Below are 17,311 nucleotides of genomic sequence, written 5' to 3' on the forward strand. Positions count from 1 at the left end.
CCCTGTTCTGGCCTTCGCCTCCTCTGTTCTGCTTTTTCTTAATTCCTGAGTGTGGCCTGTCCCTGTTGGGGCTAAATGGCTCCAAGCAGAGCAGGTAGAGTCATCAGGAGAAGCCTGGGAGGGACCTTGGGAGTCAGCAGGTTCGGCTCCCTCAGGCTGTAGGTGAGGAGAGGCCCAGGGAGGTGCTGTGCTCCGCCAGGTGTCACACGCCAGGCAGGGAGGAAGTGGGCCGGGGATGGGCCCACAGGGATCTTCTGACTTGCACACGTGTGCTGCAAGCATGCATGTCCTGTCGTGGGGTTGGGGTGCCTTGTGCGTATACACACCAGTGTTCCAGGGGCTGCGAAGGGGGCTGCACATTCAGGGATGCTCTTTTCTTGCATCAAGCTGGTAGGCATATAATGAACACAGGATTATATAATGGCATCTGAAGCCACTTAGGCTTCTGTAAAGTGCATGGAAGGAGGAGTCTAGAAAACCCGGATTCATGTGGATTCAGCCACTTCTTGTGTGACAATCGTGTCAACTTGCCTGAGGCTCGATCCCCCTACCCAAGCACGGGGTGTGCAGAATCTCCTTCCCAGCGCTGTGGTGGTAAGACTGCGTCAGGGCCAGTGTGAACATGTCGGGGACAGTGTTGGCCCTGATGTGGCATGTTGCGGCTAAGGACGGAGAAGTCTGGGAACCACAAGGCACCCACTCACCTCCCTTCCCCCTTGGCAGGGAGCGGGTGCTGCCTGCAGCAGTTATCTGACGACTGGGTTATGGGGTGTACTGCAAATGCAGTATAATCTCACTGTTATTAGAAAGCCTCATGCAGGCTTCCTCTCCTATACCATCATATATTTGACAGATATTTCAAGTGTGCTAGAGCCAAAGACTTGGATGCCCTTCGTGAAAAGAGAAAACTTGTATGATATTCTAAGTGTCTGTGAGTGACGTACAGCCCACGGGGCTGGGCCACTCAGAATTCAGAGTGTTCACCTCTGCCCGGGTGGGTCACGGGAAGTGGAGTGAGGGAATCCTTTACAGGAACTTCGGATGGAATGGGAGGTAAAGGAAGGGATTCTTTTTTTTTTTTTTTAAGTTAAGATATACCATCTAATATTGGTTTAAAATGAATAACATGGTGAGTGGTTCAACAGTTACCCATATTATTAAATCCTCACCCCCTCTAGTGTGGTTACTATTTGTCAACGTAGGAAGATGGCACAGAATCATTGACTGTATTCTCTATGCTGTTCTACCATCCCCATGACCAACTGACACTGTGGTTGTGAATTTATTGTGCCCCTTTGTCCACCCCCCAGCCTGCCCCAGCCCCTCCTCCTTGGTAACCACTAGTCACTTCTCAGTGTCTGTGAGTCCGCTGTTGTTTTGTTTCTAAGGAAGGGATTCTAAACAAGGGGCTGGGAACCAGGGTAAAACAGTGTTTCTTAAAACATGAGTCAGGAGCCACAAAATGTATGTAGTCAGTGTTAACCAGAATGAAAAACAGAATGGGAAAATACCAGAGTGCATTGCCTGTGGTAAGGCATGAATTGCTACATGAGGCTTTTGCTTTGTGTGTATATTGGGTTGTGAAGTAAAATGTGCTTTTTACTGTGGGTTAGACTTTCCAAAAAAGTCTGAGAACTGCTGGCCTTGAGTGGTGCCTGAATGAGCCTGAATTGTCCCCTGTAGATGGTTCCGGGTTTCCTTTCCAGGGAAAACCTGGAAGCAGAAAGGAAGTTGTCTTGCCAATGGGTTTCAGCCCTGGGCAAGTTCTCTATGGATTCAGTGTGACTAAAGAAAATGACAGTAGAACGTTCTTGGGGTGAAAGGGTTATACCCAATTTATTATTTCCACAGTGGTAGGTCAGTCACTAAAATCCCTTTCACTCAGAGCGAGTCTGCATGCAGCAAGCTGGTCTCTGCCTCTGGGCCCCTCTGTCTGCACAGCCATCCTCTGGGCCTCTCTGCCCCCACAGCCATCCTCTGGGCCGCTCTGCGCCTACAGCCATCTTCTGGGCATCTCTGCCTCCACAGTCATCCCACACAGCCGTCCTCTGGGCCTCTGTCCTCGGCGCTGCCACCACTCCAGCCTCTGCTCTGCTCTCCTACAGCCTTGCAGCCATGCCACTGTGTCACCCCCACACCACTGGGCAGAGCTCTTTATATAGAGTCAATAGCAACGTATTGCCCACACATGTGTCCATCCAGGGCCAGTTGAGAATCCTGGCCACAGGACCTTTTATTTTATCCACAGAGGGTTCTTGGTGGGAACCCATGCAAGCATCATTTTGAGAAGCTGACATGGTGCAGCATGGATGGGGGGACAAGTAGGCCAGCTGGGAAACGTGAGGTCTGGGAAGAGGGAGGTGGTGGCCCCTTCTCCAGGGTCTGAGGTCATTAGGAGAGCTCCCAGTGGATGGATTGGGAATGAGGTCCATGATTCTTGCAGCAACTGCCCTGGTCACCCTGCACTCTTCAGATGCCCCACAATCCGTGTTCCCAGGCCCCAGAGCTCTGTAGGTTTGGATTCTACACGCCTCCTGTGAGGGACGATCCAACCTTCCTTCCCTCCAGGCAGTATGTGTCAGGGATGCCGGCTTCCATCAGCTCAGTCTTGCTACCACATGGGAATCTCTGTTCACTGTGGCAACAGTGACATCTCGCCTTTACACCCCATGGACGTGTATGCATTGCTTCTCGCTGAGTCTCCTGCACCTGGCTCATTTCTCCTTACTTCCCAAACCCCTGATCTTCTATCAGATTGCTTGATGGAAGGCTTTGCCTCTGACCACCTTCTCTGCCTCCCTCTCTAGCTGGTGCAGTGTGCTTCACTCCTTAGGCTATTTTAATTTCTCCCACACCTCCTCCCCTTCCCAACCTTTTCATAGCTGGTGGGGTACCACTTCCCCATAAATAGAGTAGAACGAATTTTCCAGGCTCCCTTCTGCCCCAGAAACCTTGTGCTTCCCTCCCAGGGAAGGTTAGATCCTGGTTGGGACACATGACTCTGAAGTGGGAAGGGGTTGGCCACACATGTGCAGCCCTTAGAAAGTATGTTCCAATCCGCTGGAAGCTGGCATCCAGCTGCATCCTCTAAGAAGTGTGGTGGTAAGATGTCTCAGCAAAAGTACAGGATGGAAATGTTAGTTCATACTCAGTCACGGGTGGTAGTATTCAAGTCTTTAAAACTAGGGAGTCCTCTCTTCAAATGATTGCATATGCAGATACCCAACAATCAAAACCAGGAGTTGCACACTGGTGGCCAGTGGGCAAAATCAAGTTCAGAACTGTGGGAATTTTGTTGTTACTTTGCATTTTTGCCCATGGTTTCATTTTAAGATTGTTGAATTGTTTGCCAACATCTAAAAAATCAGATTTCACATTAAAAATGGGAAATATCCATCTTCTCTAACAAAAATGAGTGGCAGGTTTTGGCCACAGTCCCCACCCATGTCTGTTGTTTACTGGCACTGAGACCAATAATAGAATGGCATTATTCATTTTTTTTAATTGAGGTAAAACTGGTAGATAACATATAAGTTTCAGGTGTACAGCATTGTAATTTGACATCTGTATGTACTACAAAATGATTACCACAAAGTACAGTTACCATCTGTGACCATATAATCAGACCCCCATTTCACTCCACCCCATCTCCCTTCCCCTCTGGTAAACCGTCAGTCTGTACTCTGTGTCCGTGGGTTTGTTTTGTACTGTTTTGGTTTTTAGATACTACATGTGAGTGAAATCATATGTTATTTATTTGTCTTTCTCTTAGCATATTGCCCTCAGAGTCCATCCATGTTGTTGCAAATGGCAAAATTTCATTATTTATGGCTGAGTACTATTCCACTATATATGTACCACGTTCTTTTTATCCATTCATGTGTAGGTGGACACATAGGTTGCTTCCATATCTTGGTTATTGTAAATAATGATGCATTGAACATAGGGGTGCCTATATCTCTTAGAATTAGTGTTTTAGTATTCAGATACTTAAGATAATCTTCTGGATATACCCAGAAGCTGGATCATTACAGGGTAGAACTATTCTTAACTTTTTGAGGAATCTCCACGCTGTTCTCTGTAGTGGCTGCACCAATTTATGTTTCCACCAACAGTGTACATTAGGGTTCCCTTTCCTCCATATCCTCTTCAACCCTTAATTCTTCTCATCTTGATGCTAGCCATTCTAACAGGTGTGAGGTGATAACTCATTGTGGTTTTGATTTACATTTCCCTAATTATTAGAGATGTTGAACATCATTTCGTGTACTTGTGGGCCATCTATATATCTTCTTTTGAAAAATGCCTGTTTAGATCCTCTGCCCATTTTTAAATCTGGTTGGTTTTTTATCGCTGAATTGTATGAATTCTTTATATATTTTGCATACTAACCTCTTATCAGATATATGATTTGCAAATGTCTTCTCCCATAAAGTAGGCTGCATTTTTGTTTTGATGATGGTTTCCTTCACTGTGCAGAAGCTTTTTAGTTTGATACGGTCCTGTTTGCTTAGTTTTGCTTTTGCTTCCCTTGCCTTTGGAGTCAGATCCACAAACATATCACCAAAACTGATGTCAAGGAGCTTACCACCTATGTTTTCTTCTAAGAATTTTATGGTTTCAGGCCTTACATTCAAGCCTTATTTAATCCATTTGGAATTTTAATTGTCTGTATATGTGTGAGTTTATTTCTGGGCTTTCAATTCTGTTACATTGATCTGTGTGTCTGTTTTTTTGCTGGTACCATACTACTTTGATTACTGTAGCTTTGAAGTGTAGTTTGAAGCCCCGGGCTGTTTATTTCCAGCTTTGTTCTTTTTTCTCCAGATTGCTTTGGCTATTCAGAATCTTCTGTGGTTCCATACAAATTTTAGAATTGCTTGTTCTTATTCTATGAAAAATGCCATTGGAATTTTGATAGGGATTGCATTCAGTCTGTAGATTGCTTTGGGTAGTATGGATATTTTAACAATATTAAGTCTTCAGTCCCTGAGCACAGAACATCTTTCTGTTTATATTTGTCTTCAGTTTCTTTCATCAGTGTCTCATAGTTTGCCATGCACAGATCTTTCATCTCCTTGGTTAAACTTATTCCCAGGTATTTTATTCTTTTTGATGGAATTGTAAATAGGATTGCTTTCTTAATTTGTCTTTCTGGTAGTTCATTATTAGTGTATAGAAATGCCATAGATATCTGTATATTGATTTTGTATCCTGCTACTTTACTCAATTCATTTATTCTAACAGTTACCTTGGTAGAGACTTTAGAGTTTTCTATATATAGTATCATGTCATCTGCACATAGTAACAATTTTAATTCTTCCTTTCAGGTGCCTTTTATTTCATTTTCTTGTCATTGCTGTGGCTAGGTCTTCCAACACTATATTGAATAAAAGTGGTGAGAATGGGCATCCTTGTCTTGTTCCTGATCTTAGAGGAAAAGCTTTCAGTTTTTCACTGTTGTATATGATGTTAGCTGTGGATTTGTCATATATGGCCCTTATTTTTGAGGTATGGTCCCTCTGTACCCACCTTGTTGAGTGTGTTTATCATAAGTGGATGTTGAATTTTGTCAGATGCTTCTTCTGCATCCATTGAGGTGATTGTATGATTTTATCCATTTTGTTAATGTGATCTATCACCATGACTGATTTTCAGATGTTGGACTATCCTTGCATCCCTGGAACAAACTCACTTGATCAAAGTGTAGGATTCCTTTGGTGGGTTGTTGAATGCTATTATTTTGTTGAGGGTTTTGCATCTATGTTCCTTAGGAATATTAGCCTGTAATTTCCTTTTTTTGTGATGTCCTCTTCTGGTTTTGGTGTCAGGCTAATGCTGGCCTTATAAAATGAGTTTGGAAGAGTTCCCTGCTCTTCAATTTTTTGGTAGTGTTGAGAATGATAGGTATTAAATCTTTAATTTTTTGATAGAATTCACCAGTGAAACTGTCTGGTTGTGGGCGTTTGTCTATTGGGAGGTGTTTGATTACTGATTCAATCTATTTACTAGAAATTGGTCTATTCAGATTTTCTCTTCATGATTCAGTCTTGGAGGAGTGGGTGTTTCTAGGGATTTATACATTTCTTTTAAGTTGTACAATTTGTTGGCATATAATTGTTTGTACTAGTTTCTTATGATCTTTTGTATTTCTGTGGTATGAGTTGTAACATTTCCACTTTCATTTGAACCCTCTTTTTTTTCTTGGGCAGTCTAGCTAAAGGCTTGTCAATTTTGTTTATCTTTTCAAATAACCATTGATGTTTTCTATTGTCTTTTTAGTCTGTACTTCATTTATTTCCACTCTGATCTTTTATTATTTCCTTCCTTCTATTAACTTTATGCTTTGCTTGTTCTTTTTTCTAGTTCCTTTAGGTGTAAAGTTAGATTACTTATTTAAGATTGTTCTTATTTCTTGAGGTAGGTCTGAATTGCTGTGAACTTCCCTCTTAGAACTGCTTTTGCTGCATCCCACAGATTTTGGTATGTCATATTTCTGTTTCCATTTGTCCATAAGAATTTTTAAATTTCTCCTTTGATTTCTTTGGCCCATTGGTTGTTCAGTAGCTGTTGTTTAATCCTCACATTCTATGGTTTTTCCAGTTTTCTTCTTGTAATGTAGTTCCATTTTTATACTATTGTGGTTGAAAAAGTTGATTGTCATGATTTCAGTCTTACTGAATTTATTGAGACTCATTTTGTAGTCTAACATGTGATCTGGAGAATGGTCATATCCTGGAGAGTGTTCCATGTGCGCTTGAGAAGAATGTGTATTCTGCTTTTGGATGGAATGTTTTATATATAGCTATTAGGTCCATATGGTCTACTATGTTGTTTTAGACTAATATTTCCTTATTGATTTTCTGTCTGGATGAGCTATCCAGTAATGTAAGTGGGGTGTTAAAGTCTCCTACTATTATTGTTTTGCTGTCAATTTCTCCCTTTAGGTCCATTAATATTTACTTTATATATTATGGTTCTGTACATATATATTTATAAATGTTATATCTCCATGTTGGATTGCCCCCTTTATCATTATGTAATGACCTTTTTTGTCTTTTATTAAAATATTTGTTTTAAAATCTATTTTGTCTCATATGAGTATAGCTACACCCACTTTCTTTCCACTTGCATGAAATATCTTTCTATATCCCTTCACTTTCAGTCTACAGGTGCCCTTACTTCTGAAGTTTGTCTCTTGCAGGTGGCTTATAGAAGGGTCTTGTTTTTTTAATCCATTCAGCCACTCTGTTTTTTGGTTAGATACTTTTTTACATTTAAAGTAATTATTGTTAAGTATGCATTTATTACCATTCTGTTATTTGTTTTCTGGCTGTTCCTTTGTTCTTCTCTTTCTCTCTTCCCTTGTTGTTTGATAGCTTTATTTAGTGTTTGGGTTCCTTTCTCCTTTTCTTTTGTGTATTTACTATGACTTTTTGCTTCATGGTTACTGTGAGGTTCTCGTGGTTGGTTTTAAGTTGATAAGAACTTAAATTTGAATACATTCCAAAATTGTACATTTTTACTCCCCAGCCCCACATTTTATGTTTTTGATATCACATTTTGTATCTTTTTGTTTGATGCAATATCCTTATTATAATTTTTGTTGCTCTTACTACTGTTGTCTTTTAACCTTCATATTTACTTTGTAAGTGATTTACTGTATTTACCTTTTCCAGTGAATTCTTACTCATATTTTTTTGTTAATTAATGCCATTGCTTTTCAGCTTTAAGAAGTCACTTTAAACATTTCTTACAAGGCCAATTTAGTGGTGATGAACTTTAGTTTTTGCTTCTCTGGAACTCTTTGCATATAATAAGTTGTTTTTCTCTTGCTACTTTTTAAGATTATCTCTTTAACTATTGACATTTTAAGTATAATGTGTCTTGGTATGGATCTCTGCCATTATTCATTTTATTTTTTTAATAATTTCTTTTGGTTGGGGAAATGTGAACTATATCATGCACTCATGTCTATGAAGACAGGGAAAATAAGAGGGCCATTTTTTTAAGGAATCAGAGAGTCTATTTCTTTCTGAAAGTGAATTTGGCAGTCTCTTAAAGATTAATTTTCTGGGAACAGAGGTAGATTTTAGAACAGGCTCTTTCTTTTCTTCACATCAGTAGTTCTCAATGTGTGATACCCAAACCAGCAGTAACAGCAGCATCGCTTGGGAACTTGTTAGAAAAGAAATTGTTGGGCACCACCCAGACCTACTGATTGAGAAACATGGAGGGTGGGGCTCAGTAGTCTGTGTTGTAAAGGTCCTTCTGATACAGCTGAAATTGCTGAAGGTTGAGAACCATTCCTCGGAGGCTCAGAGCATAGACAGGGTGCCTGCAGCTGTTACTGTCACTTTCCATCCTTTTAAGACCCAAAGGAGAGGAAAAGCAAAGGAGGAAGGGTTGCGGGTTTCACTGCACACCACTCCAGGCAGAGTTCCATGCGAGGGCTGGAGGACTCCTTCCAATTTATGGATACAGAAAATCTCAACTCCTTTTTGTCCAGCCACCAGCTATTCAGCACTTTTCTCTGTGGGTCCTCTTGAGGCAACAATAGTGAACAAGCCCTAGTGCCTTCAACTGTCCTGGAGAGATGGATGGTCACTGGGCTATCTTCCATGGGAGAAGCAGCATGTGACCCTAGTAAACATTGCCAGGGAATTGAATGTTGAGAAAGGTCAGGTTGGCTGATCAAGATTATCAAAGGTAACAAGGCATTCAGAGGCTGGGAGTCCTTATTGAAAATAATATATTGGTTCTTTAAAAACATACAGGAAAAAGCCAATGACATTTACATTTCAGATCTAGGGCTGGTAACTTAGACTGCTATTGTGAGATGATCACTTGACCTCTGCCCACTTGCTCTCTGGCTAAAGGCTTTAATTTAGTGGAGAGTCTTAAGTGAGCCAAGAGAGTCAGTCTTTTCCAAATATATTCACTTGGAGGACCCTAGGCCCTTGAGAGGCTTATTTCAGACACCCTGGCCAAGCCATTGATAAACTTCTCCCTGACCCATTCTGTCATTTGTGATTTAGGGGCCCCTGACAGCATTTCAGCACATAAGACCTTCATTGTGTAAAACAGGTAAATACACAGGCAGTGCTTCTGCCTCCACCTTCTTGTCCTTTATTCTCTACCTCACCTTGGTGTCCAGGTGAGGAAAGTAGATACTCACTTTCTAGGTGGGCTGACAAATCCTACTCAGAGACTTGGGGGGAACTCCATCAATTCAGCATATATTTGTTGGGTGTATTTTCTGTGTCTGGGGACAGATTTGAGTAGGACACTATATTTGTTCATGAGGGGCAAGGATCGTTTGTCACAGGCCACCCCAACAAGAGCAGCAATAGAGGTAAGGAGTGGATCAGTTCACATGGGAGGGAAGTGGGTGCTGGGATAGGGGCCTGCATCTTCCAGGAGACAGCGAGGAGTGAGGAGCCCAGTCCATCGGACAGAACAGGTGGGTCCCTGCCCTGGCTGGAGTGTTGAACCCAGGCTGATCCCCGATGCTTCCTCTGCTGGTTTCTTGTGGATGGGCCAGGGCTGCCTGCTGGAGCTCCTAGCTGTGCCAGCTCAGAAACCAAGCTTCTCACAGTCACTCAGTTTGTAACCGTGCACACTCACTCAGTGGACATCCTTCTCAGGTGCCATTTCACCTGTGGGTGCTGGTCAAAGCTCTTGGCTGTGGAAATGCATAGCTTGGTACTTCCTTCTCACCTGGCACCTCTCTCTCCAGTTAAGAAGGCTCCCACTGGCAATCAGCTGTTACCTTCTCCCATGTGAAACTGATAATTAGGGGCTTGGCTGGTGGTGGCTTCAAATGCAACTTCTCCTCCTGGAGTATTTGCCTTTGGATAGAGGGTTCCTGGGCACTATGGAGGAGCCTTGGGTATGATGGGATTGGGGGTGGGAGATGGCCTGGTGTGAGGAGGAGTTGTGTCAGCCTTGGAGACAGGACATGGGGTTCAAACTGGTTCTGTGTCTAGTTATACATTGTAAAAACCTGGATAAGACCTTGGTTTATTCCATTATAAAAGGAAAATAAAGAATACTTCTCTCCCAGGGGTCTTGTAAGGGCCAGGTAAGCTACAATATATTCAAGTTACTGACCCACAGTAGACAGATGGCACTTCAGCAACTGAGAAAAGCAAGAGGTAAGATCTGATGGTAAAGTATAGGATGTGGAATCAACTTTGGGTATGTACAAGGGTGAGGAAAAGAAATCTGGCACTTTGTCCTTCCTGTCTCATTTGTAGGAGCTTGATTTGGGGGGTGGTTCTTGCGGGGCATCCTTGCTCCCGGCAGCAAAGATCAAATGAAGGCATACTTAGGCTGCTCCAGGAAGGTTTCTGGGGCCTTGTATTGATTGTTTTGCAGCTCTTGTCCAGGGGTGTGTGTGTTGCTCGGTCTGGTTTGTGGGGCTCGCCAGCTGTCCAGCAGCCCTGGTGGACCTGGGTGTTCTTGGCTCCTAGGGCTTTGCCGGCCCCTTGTGATGGTCTCCACATTCCAGCCTCATCCTCTGAGCCTAGTAATTCCATTTCACATGCCCTTCCTCTGGTTCCTTCGATGAGCTTGGTCTATGTCAGAAGGGTTAGAAGGTGTCGTTCTGTACAGGTTACCCCGGGCTGTTGGGAAAACCCAGGCAGTGCAACGTAGTGACTCAGCATTGCTGACCTCAGTGGTGACTTTCCTCAAAGGTTGCTCAGTAATTTAACGGGGATGGAAAGGTATGGAGCAATGCTAATATTTCCAGAGTACCTACCATCATTTTGGCCCTCCAATATTTACGAGAATTCTGTGAAGGACAGGATGGTATTTCCTTTTTTGCATGTGTAAAAGTAAAAAGGTGAGGTTCAAAGAGGTGAAGTGATTTGCCTGAGGTCATAGGGCTAGTAAGCTGTGAAACCCATTCCTAAACTTCCTCTATACCTGACTGTGGGTTAGAAGCTGGGTTTGGGGACAAACAAATAGACATCTGTGGGCAATCGACTCGTTTGTGGAGATTCTGTCTTCTGTTTATTATTTCACAGCCCAGTGTATCCAGGCACACTTCATTTTGGGGATTCTTGTTGCAGATTAGAGGTTGTGCTTTCTAGAAGATTCTGGAGTCTTCCAGGCCCCTTTGCTGGAATGGAGCTTTGCATTTCAGTAAGTGGAAAAAAATAGGCAGAAGAGGATTTGCCAATGGGAAACTCAAGTGCTTTTATGACTTCACCCCCCTGTATGCACAGATGTTTCCTCCCTGGGCCCACTCCCTTCACAGGGGCTCACTGGCCACAAACAGATAGGAAATGGCTTGCAGTTGAGCAGAGAGGTGTGGGGGTCAGTCTCGGAGCCATCCTAGTTGGGACTTGGGTTTCTGCTGGACGGTGCCATCTGGCCAGACCTTCCCTAGCCATGATGGCCACATTAGCACCAAGGTTTAGAGTAGCCAAGGAGTGAGAAGGAGGGGACTCTGCAGTAAGTGGTGGAGACTTGGCCACCGCCATCTGTCTCTGGGTCTCCGTTTCCCAGTTTGTAAAATGGCAACACAGGATCAAGTGATCTCTAGGGTCCTCTGTATATGATTTTTGTGTCGGCCTTGCACTGGTTCAGAAAGTTCTTTACTGCTGCTCATTTTTGTCTTGATTAATTTTGTTTTCTTAAAAATAAAAGTCTCCAAGTCTCCCCTACCATTTGAAAGATAGTACAGTGAATCCTATTCCGGACAGGGTTTGTTTCAGCGGATGGCAAGTAAGAAGGGATATGTCACAGGGGGGTTTTATTAGCAAACGTTAACTAAATATTTTAAATAAGGCTATATTTCTACATTAATAATGGAATAAGTAAAAGATTTAAAAAATGCATTAAAATCAAAATTGGAAATTTGGAAATCAAAAATTGGAAAGTTGGAAAATACAGAAAAGCAGAAATGAAAAAAATATTTAGCATTCTTTTCCTTCCCCTTTAATTTTTTTTTCTCCTTACATTTGTCTACATAATTAGGATCATATTTAGAATTGTATACACTAATTTTGGGGGATGATTGTAATTTTTTAAACACAGTTTTTAAAAAGTTAAATTTTTTATTTTAAAAGTTAAAAATAATTAAAAATTTTAAATGTGATTAAATGAATGCAATTAAAAGAGCCAGAGGAACCCCATAATACAAAGATAACCTTTGTTAACATTTTCATGTCTCCTTAGTTTGGGGTGGGGAGAACATTATTTTCTCTAGTTGAGATCATGTTGCATACTTTGATTTCTAAAGCAGGAACAACCCTTAGAGACATAATATAAAGAGGGTTTTGATGACAGAAAGCACTGGTGGTTGGGTGGGTTATTAGTCTTTCCTGATTTAGTGGGGTGGGGAAGACTTGGTTCATTCAGTATGAGTTTTAAATATGTAGAAAATCATTACTCAAGTTCTTTGGCAAAGAAAGTGGCTACTATGGTGCTTACACAGTGTGGTGTTGCTTGGGTGGAGGGAGGAAACAAAGATGTTTTGTTCAGTGATTCTCCCAAAACCGAGTCCCCAGAGCTTCCGTAATTCCCCCATTGTCGGCATGTGCTTGGACAGAAAAGGCAGCATCAGTTGTAAGTGCTGCCCATGTGGCTGGAGGCTTTGTCTCTACTGGCCTTGAAGGGTGTTGCAGGAAGGGCAGCTCTATATCCTGGTTCCAGGATGGGAGCAAAGCAGCAGAGGCAGGCTGAGGGAAACACTGGGGCACTAAGCTCCACCCCAAGCCTGAAAATCCAGGCTTCTGCACCAGGTTTCTGAGTTGGGGGTCTGCACTGAATCAGAAACAGCTCATAGGTGCATTTATGTGGTTACTTCCCATGGTCGTCTTCCTAAATTTGATTTATCTTTCAGGGCCTAGAGATTGAGCGGTGGTATCTTCCCTTGCATGCTTCAGAGAACCTTCCTTTTATTTCACATGATGTATTAATACAGTTTGTCTGGATACAGATGTCATGGATCTCAGACTCTTTGGATAGAAATTTCTATTGCAGTTCAGTTTGATCCATCATCTAGCAGATGTTTATTGAACACCCTTAGTGAAGAAAAAAACGAGGACCATGCCTCATGAATCCTTGACTTAGTGGGATGTGCCTTCTAGCACTTTCAGAGGGATGATGCCAGACTCTGGTTAGCAGTGAGCAGAATGAAGTTCCCTCTTCAAGGAGTTTTTATTCTAATGGGAAGTGTTTTCTAGGCATTAGTAGGAGTAGAGGAGAAGTCTGAAAAAATAAAAATATAAAAAACCACTGATGTCCTCGGTAACTTTTTTCTTTGCCTGTTTGTGTGCATGATTTTAAAATTATTTTTTATTATTTTTGCAATTTACTATTGATTTATTCCAGTCTTTTCTAATGGAACACTTCTTAAACATACACTGTTTATTTCCTTGTGTTTTTTTACTTTGCAGTTTTGGGAGATCCTGAGCTTACTCTGCACTTCAATGATTTAACTTTTTATATTTTTATTTATCCACAATGACAAATGTGGGTTTAAACAAGCAATTTTCATATAATCCTTACTTCATCCATTTTCTTCTTTGTGTCATCCTTTCTATTTTGGCATTTTTTCCCCCATTATGATTTTCTGTGTCACAACTCTTTACATTCTAGCAGTCTCTTGACATTTTCTTCTGAATTATTTTCTGAAGTTTGTTCTTTCTTTGAACCTTCAGGATGGCATTTTCTCACCCTTTTCCCACATTTTCTCCCCTTTCTTAATTCATTCTTGAACAAGGCAGGATCTGCTATATACCAATATCAACAAAGAATATATATATAGTCTGGTGCTGGCCTTGGTACTGTGTACCCTTGGGGGAAGGTTGACTTCCTTTCCCCAGTCACTTACCTTTAGGTCCAGTGATACATACATCTCCCAGTCTAGTCCTTATTTTAAATTGGCTGTCACCCAGTGGACTGCTGTTTTACTGTTTGGCTTTCTCATCCTCCAAATTGGTGGAGTGCATGAAAAATCACAGTTCCCCTGGTCCCATCCCCATGCTCTGCTGCCAGAGCATTTTACAGGCTTGACCTGTAGGATCCATACATCTTGGAATTCTTAACACTCCTCCCAAGCCCCTACCCACCTGCATCTCTTGTTTTCTGGGAATTGCTGTGCTGAAATGGAAAATGGAAAATGAAAATGGATGATGGAGAGGAAAGAGCAATTCTCAGGCAGCTTCTGTGCCAAGGGGTCTGGCTGCTCAGTGCTCAGGTTGGTGCAGATCCTGCATCACAAATTAAGGTCAGAGAATGACAGAGGTACCAAAGTGTATTGCAGATTTCAAGCAGTGAGCAGGGAAGGTGGGAAATGCTTGTTTCCCTTTTCATAGTCTCTGTTTTGTCAGATTTTCTTCGTTCTCTCCTCTGGGCTAATGGTTCTTGAAGGTTTTTTTTCCTGAGTCTGATTGTCTACCATTTGGGTTCTTTTTGAAGCTTGGGTGAGTTTTATCTTTTCTTCCTTTTCTTTTCCCCTTATTGCCTCCTTAATAAGATGTGGACAGAGGTGTCCACATGGCTCCTGTCAGATCCACCTTACCTTGAGAAGCCACTGCATTTCCCTTTCCTGTCCTCCTGGGACACCAGTCGTGGTTCAAGCACAGACACTGCAGACCTCATTCCTGCCGTTGTGGGCATGTGGTCAGTAGAGAATTCAAGCCTGGTTTTCTGGGATTCAGAAAGAAAACTGAAACATTTCGTGGCTGCTCCATGGTAATTTTACACATAGCCTGAAACCGTATTTCAGGCTGGCCGAGTTTACAACTAAGCCTGGGCCGAGTTTACAACTAAGGCTATGTAAGATAAGCTTACATCGTGTTGAGATGACAGTTTTTAAATTCCATTTGTTTTGGAAAAAAACCTGAACAATCAAATCCCTGTTTCATAGGTACTATTGCTTAGGGCCAAGCTAACTTAAAGTTCTATAGAAGTCAGTTAAAAAATGATAGTGCAACTGCTACATAGTTATGGTAAAGTGATTGCAGGGGAGCATCAGGTGACTGAGGTTGGGGACATGCTGAGCCCAGAATCCCATAGGTCCAGAACTGGGCTTGTTAGGAGACCTCTTAAATGGGTGCCATTTCTGATGTGTCTGCTGGACCTTGGGAATCTTTCATGGTGTGGGACACAGAGAAACCTTGTGAGGGGCCTTGGACCCAGCAAAGTTGAGTGCAAGACACTGGCTGCCAATCACCCCACAGGAGCCATCAAAGGGCCCAGGGGCCTGGATGCAGCTACTACTTAAAACCATGACTTATTTTTTGCTTTCTTCTGTAATGGCATCTTTATGCTTACCAGCCCTGTGTGTGCTTGTGATCAGATTACCACACCCACCTCACTTCCCTGAGATTCTCTGTAGTTCCTGAGCATTTTCTTTGGTGTCTCTTGGGGACACTGTTAACTCTTTATTTCTTCTAATGATCACATCCTCATTTGCTTTCTGTGACTCTAACTCTAAGAACTTAAATTCATTCATTCATTGCCCATCCCTTAGTCCCTGAGAGTGAGGCACTGGGGCTGCATTGGAAGGGACATGATGAAGGCCTGGTTATTGCCCGTAAGCCTTGAAGAGGGTCACTGGGGGTGCTCCAAGCACTAATAGAGGGTACGGGTGGGGGAATTGGGCCTGAGGTTGTCTGGGGTTAATGCATTCTCCTGCCCCATGCGTGAGAGCATGCCTTATGTTTCAGCAGTCCATCCTTTTCTGAACTCTGAGTTGATCTGGAGGATTTCGCCACCATCTCCATGCAGATACTCCAGCTCTGTGTACCAGGGGCCAGACTTGCCCCAGTTGCCCACTGATCACTTTGAACTTGGGTGTGTAGCCAAACAACCCTACCACGCACCCCCAGCTGTCTCCCACCGTGGCTGGGTTTCTCTGGGTTCTGGTTTCAGCTTCTCTTGTTCTCTTTGGAACTGACTTTTACTTTCTCCCATGACCTCCTGGTCTCCTCAGTCACCAAGGCCCGTCCCACTTCATGTGCCTGTGCTCCGGTCAAGTCCTTCCTTTCCACACCTGCTGTCAGGCAAACCATGTACCTTCCACAAAGCCTCCCCCGACCACCCTGGCCGAAAGCTATCTCGCTCTTCTCCGTATTCTGAGAGCTTGTATTGTCTGCCGACTTACTTGGCACTCATCAAAGACTCCCTTGTGTAGTTACTCCTTTTTTTCTCCTTGTGTGTGTCTGTGTTTTCCAAATTTTACAAGCCAAGTCCTTGGCATTGCACTTGCCTGCCCCTTCCATAGCATTTGGTAAAAGGTATTAGTAACTGTTGGTTGGTTGATTGACCAGGGGCTCGTATTAGAGAGTGGGGGTATCTTCGAGCCCCTGCACCTTGGAGGCTGCATGGGCTGGTGAATAATTTTTCCTCTCATGAGTTTGAAGCATTTAGAAAAAGTGAGTCATCACCATACCCAACCTTTCTTATTAATTATCATTGTTAAACAACACAGTGCATCCTACAGAGGACAGGGGCCTACAGTGAGTGGGGCTTATTTTGGTTGACAGTTTTCAACTCAGCTGAAACAAAGAACAACAAGAGCACTGGTTGCATCTGACTCCATGAAACTCTGGAAAACGCAGCTCAGTGGAAATGATTGTCGGTCTTTTTGTTTTGGGATCATGGGTTTCCTGCTGTCACTCGGGGTCCATGTGGTTCCCTATGTAGAAACCTACCTATTTTTGGAGACCAGAACAGGGAGAAAAGTTTGTGCTTTTTACAGCCAAACTTTACTTATAGAGGACTGCCAGTAAAACAAAACTGAAGTGACTTTGGATTGAGAAGCTCAGAAAACCCCAAATGGTAAACCCAGTAGAATAAGTGTTTGTGACTTACACACTCTGAGATACTAACTTCGGTGCATCTTTGGGCCTGGTTTGCTCTGCCTGGCTCAGATCAGAGCAGATTAACCTCCTGGTTTATAGTGGCCCCAAAAGGTCCCTTGCTGTTGGCTGGAAGCCATACTGGGAGCTGTGGCGATGACGATTTCTGTGTGTCAATTATTGTCTGTGATTGCATCTGTTCATGTGTGTGATGCAGGGTCGGAGTGTCAAGGCTGAGTGGCCTTAACTGTCCCCTCTTTGCTGTTATAAAACCAGGAACAGGCTGTGAAAACTTCCATGACCATTTTAATTCCACAAAACCTGAAGGACAAAGGACAAAGGCGAAGGTCTTGGCCATCTCGGTGCAAATGCAATTTGCTGTCATCTTCTCCTGGGTGGGAGCCCATTCCAGGAGCAGAGAAGCTCCCTGCTCACCTCTGTGTGTTCCAGGGGCATGGCTGACTTCAAAGTCACGGTGTAATCTTTTT

At 42.9% G+C, this 17,311-nt stretch overlaps 1 protein-coding gene across 9 annotated transcripts in view; it reads left to right on the forward strand.

The window, feature by feature from the left end:
* Positions 1-17,311, forward strand: part of GAS7 (growth arrest specific 7) — a 224,138-nt gene that overhangs the window by 102,510 nt on the left and 104,317 nt on the right. The gene's annotated exons all lie outside the window — the stretch shown is intronic.

This window comes from Manis pentadactyla, chromosome 4, assembly GCF_030020395.1.
Source record: "Manis pentadactyla isolate mManPen7 chromosome 4, mManPen7.hap1, whole genome shotgun sequence".
Taxonomy (NCBI): Eukaryota; Metazoa; Chordata; class Mammalia; order Pholidota; family Manidae; genus Manis; species Manis pentadactyla.